Here is a 5,051-nt window from a genome sequence, read left to right on the forward strand (position 1 = left end):
ATTGAATTGAAATGTTGAAATAAATTACAGAACTTATCGGAATGCTTTCTTTACTCTAGAAAAATACTGAGAATTTAAATAAAAAATTAACAATTAATGTGTAAGAACTTTTCAGAATTTTCTTTTTATATTTAGAATTAAAGTAAATAAAGAGATTTATAATATATGTATGTAATAAGTTTGTCAGAACTTTTAAGAATATATTTTTGACAGAAATTTTCAGAATACTTCTAGTACTGTATGAAAATAAATTTAATTATTTTAATCTTAAAAAAATTATCTTTGAAGTCAACATAATTTTTCATAATATTTTCTAGTATTGTAAGCAAATTTTGAGAATTTAAAAAATAAAAAAGTATTTGAAATTTCGAAAAAACATTTTATTATTTTTATTTCAAAACAAAGTAAAAAATATTTCAACTAAAAATTTGCACAACTTTATTTGTTATTCAATATATTTATATTCACTTAAAAAAAATGTATATTTAAATAAAAAGGTATTTATATTTATATTTTGATTAAATAAAAAATATTTTTTGTAAAATGTTCAAATGTATGTACTAAGTTTGGATATCTTTTAGTTAATTTTATTGCCACTAACAAAAAACAATAAAATAAAAATTTAATTGAAAAATGTAAAATCTAAAAGAAAAAAATCTGTCAACTCTTTTTAAATTTCAGTGTTGATCTTGCATGAAATTGCATACAATTAGCTGCATAGCTTACTCTGTCATATTAACAAAATAATAGCACAAAAGCGAGCAGGAAGATCGGACCAAAATAAAGAATCATTAATCTAAACAGAACTATTTACAAATTTGTGAAAGTAAAGAGAATATGGCGTATTTCAAGTTGCTCGCTACGTTTCTGGTAGCGGCCATTGTGGGTCTCATCTATTTCATTGTGATATTGTTTATATATTATATTTAAAGGGTATATGGCAATTATGGCATCCACCGGAGGGTATGCGTGAGGGCTATAATAATTGAATGTATTTACTGCCTTAGCTAAATTTTAAACTTGGATGTAAAAAAATTGATTGTAAGCGGGAAAAAAAAATTTTGCAAAAAGTTTTATAAATTAAACATTTTTCGAAAATGCTTACCAGAAAGTGTTTTCGGGCGATGCTTTTTGGTAAGACGGTGGTCTGTAAGAGAGAGAAGAAAATTTTTAGTTAAACAAAAGCATTTTGATTTATAAAGCTGATACGAAATTAGTAATATTTTGTGGAGACAAATAAAATATGATTACTAAACAAAACAAAAATTGAAAAGTTGAATCTTTTGAAAATTTTTTGTTCAAACCACGTAGATAATGCTAGCCCAAACMACAAAAAAATTACAGTTGGGTGTCTTAGATAATATGCTCAGTCTCGGTGGATTCAATTTGTTCGACTTGCTTTTTTAAGGTTCATGGTGATAAAAGTTTCAAATATTTTCTAAAAATTCTACTGAAGTGATCAGTATCAGCAAGACTTTCTATAGTCATTTGCGGCGCTATCACAATCCCCAAAGTCGTTGTTGTAGCAGCTGAAAACATCTGTAAAGTAATTTGCAGGAACTCTGCCGGTCTTAGAGTTCTTAGTCGGTTGAAAAACCGGGACCGTTCCGACTACACAGACCCGAAAGTCAGGAGTACGGACAATCCTGTCCAACAACTGTAAAAAATGGTCTGCTTCCTGAAGTAAGAAAAAATCCTAAAAGGAGGAGGCGCAGTCAGAAACACTATGCAAAACAACACTAATTTTTACCCCAAGGTTTCGGAGTTCAGGTCCCTAAAACCACCAATTTCACTATAAAAAATGCTTAATGTCAACAAAGCGGGATTTCGAAGACGCTACTGGCGGGCGTTGAAGCTTTGAAGATTTGAAGATTAGCTGTGCATAAAAAACAGATCAGATAACTTTTGTAAAGGATTATTCCTGCAACCTGTTCTTTTTTCGACCAAAAGTCTATATTTAACTTTGCTATCGGACTACCTAATACTGAAACTATTTACAAAATTATGAAATGAAGCCCGGAGCTCGTCCGTAATACTGTCGGCCTACCTGATACCGAAAATATTCCCAAAAATATGCTATGCGGCACGTTAGCTCTGCCGTAACACTGTCTTCTCTCACGCTCTCTCCCAATTTAAGGCATGCTAGCTCATAACTTACTTAAATTTCCTTCATGTTAACAATTAATATTTTCATTTTGTTATTTCATTTGGCTTGATAAATTGTCATTATTTTTTAATCGTCTACTCGCGACATTTTCGGTAGCCACTTTACAGTAGCTTCGAAATAAATCCCGACAAATCCGTCGAAATAAATATTTTTCTTTTTCATTATCTGCGCATCTGGAACACTTTAAAACATTTTTTTTTTTTGCCTGTTTTAATATTTTTCGAACGTTTTGCTTATTGTTTTCGTATTTAAATGCCCGTTAAGGCATTGTTAGTGCGTACGTGCGACGGTGTCGCTGGTGGCGAGTGACGCGACGCACGTCACGAAAGCTTGTTGGGGCCTATCGCTGTCAGCTCATCAACAATGAGATGTCTCAGTGTCGCAGAGCAGCCAAGTGTACGTTGTTGTAGTTGTTTTTTTATATACTTGTATTTTGATTTTTTCTGTGTCTTTTGGTCGCAGCGTTGCACGTACACGGCATCAGTAAGTAAGTGGTGTGCTGCCTCATAAAAGAAAATGAGAATAACGACAATGTGGTGTTTGTGGTAAGCGGAGAGCTGGGGCAATAAAGGTACTCATATATGACTACTGACTTCAAGTAAGACGCTGAATAATTTTTAAGTGATCTGTAATATTTTCATTTTTCGAATCAAGTCTACTTGTATAAAACCTAAACCTGGATTCACCTATAATTGCGGTCGTCTGTTAAACAGCACAACTTGTCACCACACTTAAACGGCTATAACTTTGGTAATAATTTGAAATTTTTCCTTTTAAAGAAATATTTTTGAGTAACTAATTTATCGGTTACCAAAATTTTGATTTTTGAGCTTTCCTTTACTTTTGGAAACAATTTTTTCTAGACCAAAATATCTACTTAGGTGAAGCCTTAAATATCAATAACACATAAAAATCATAAATGAAACCTGAGATAAGTGAACTTTCATGGAATCCGTTCTTTATGCGATCGAAAATTTTTTTTCGACTCTCATATCGGACCTTAGAACCCCACACATATTCAACTTCCAATGTTTTCTTTCTGTACTCTCGGCTTTTACTCACTTCCACGCAAATATTTCTTAAGCACTTTGCGCTAAATTCTTGAACTGCACCGCTTGCGCTTCACACTTTGGCTAATAGATAAAAAGACATTTACAGTTCTGCAACACTTTTGGCACCGCCATTCTTCTTAAAATTGTGTTTTTTTGTTGCCTCGAAATATAGTACAGTTGTTGCAACTTCTGGCGCAACGCGTTGCCTGCAACAGCGTAATAATAATCGTAATTGCAAGCGTCGCTTTTACATAATGAATATTGCTGGGCGCGCGCTCAGCAGCGGAATCCATTTGCTGATTAATTTTCTGGCCATATTGCCACGACGATAAAGTCACGAAGAACACAAAAAAGCAGAAAGCAAATTCAGTGTGAGAAGCATAAAGTTAGGTCACAAAGGGTGACCGGTTGCAGAAAAGAGGGGTTATAAGCATTTTTGGGAAGGCTGCTGGTATTACGTATGCACTATCATGGCCGAAATTCATTTGTCGTTAGTTTATTGCAGATACATAGATGTATTTCTGGTTCTATCCGATTGAGATCTTAAATTTAAGTCATAAAAATATAGCTTGTTCAAATAGTGAAGCCGCTCGACCTCCCTAAGCGACAACATTTCGCTTTTGGCTCTTGAAAAGTTCAAAGGATATCCGATGTTTCCGAGCAAAATTTTGTTCAGAGATGAGACCCATTTCTGGCTCAATGGATATGTAAACAAGCAAAATTGCCGCATTTAGGACGCAACCCGAAGAGATTCAAGAGCTGCCATTTCATCCAGAAAAAACAACGATTTGGAGTGGTTTGTGGGCCGGTGGAATCATCGGTCCATATTTGTTTAAAACGGATGACGGCGAGAATGTAACCGTCAATGGCGACCGTTATCGCGTCATGATAACCGAAAAAGACGGCACCACTTTCCACACATTGCATCAATCAAACGGATTTATTGAGAGAACTCTTCGGTGAGGAGACAAATTCACGTTTTAGGTTTGTCGATTGGCCACCAAGATCATATGATGTAACACCATTAGACCTTTTCCTGTAGGAATATGTGAAGTTGAAGGTCTATGCGGACGAATCCGCTTCGATTCAGTCGAAATGCTCGAACGAGTCATCGAGAAGTGGACTCAACGGTTGGACAAACTGAGACGTAACCGCGACCAACATTTGAAATAGATAATCTTAAGAAAATCAATTTCAAAGAATGTTCTTTCGAAGGATAATAAGTATTCTCTATTAAATCTGATGTTTCTGTGTTTTTTTTTTTTAAGTAGGGAAGCTCGAAGTTTTTTTTTCAATATTTTCGTTATAAAGGAAAAAAAAATCAATTGATAATTTACTCTGTATTAAAATTTAATTTAATTTCTTAGAAAAAAGCCTAAAATTTTTTTTTCTTTTTTAATATCTGTATAGTAATATTTTTTCATACTTCATGATTTCTGCAAAATTATAATAATAAACTATATACAAATTTTGTTTAATTTCTTAAAAAACCTTAATTAGAACATTTCTATTAATTTTTTTATATAAAATTTTAAACAAAAATGGTTTCTTAGTCAACATGTTTTAGATTTTTGAAATGGAAATAATTAAAAATTTAATTTTCTCATCTAATTCAATTCAGAAAATTAATTTTTAATTTTAAGTTTCCTAATTAAATAATTTTTTTTAATTACTGCCTTGTTTAATTATTTTCTATAATAAAAATATAAAAAAGACAGTTGTCAATGATTATAAAGTTTAACTTAATTTATCCTACTTTATTTTTTTATTTTTTTATAATTTCTGTCTTATTTTATTAATTTTTTAATTTCATTTATACAATTTTATTATAA

This window comes from Bactrocera latifrons, unplaced genomic scaffold (assembly GCF_001853355.1).
Source record: "Bactrocera latifrons isolate USDA-ARS-PBARC rearing strain unplaced genomic scaffold, ASM185335v1 scaffold_133, whole genome shotgun sequence".
Lineage (NCBI taxonomy): Eukaryota > Metazoa > Arthropoda > Insecta > Diptera > Tephritidae > Bactrocera > Bactrocera latifrons.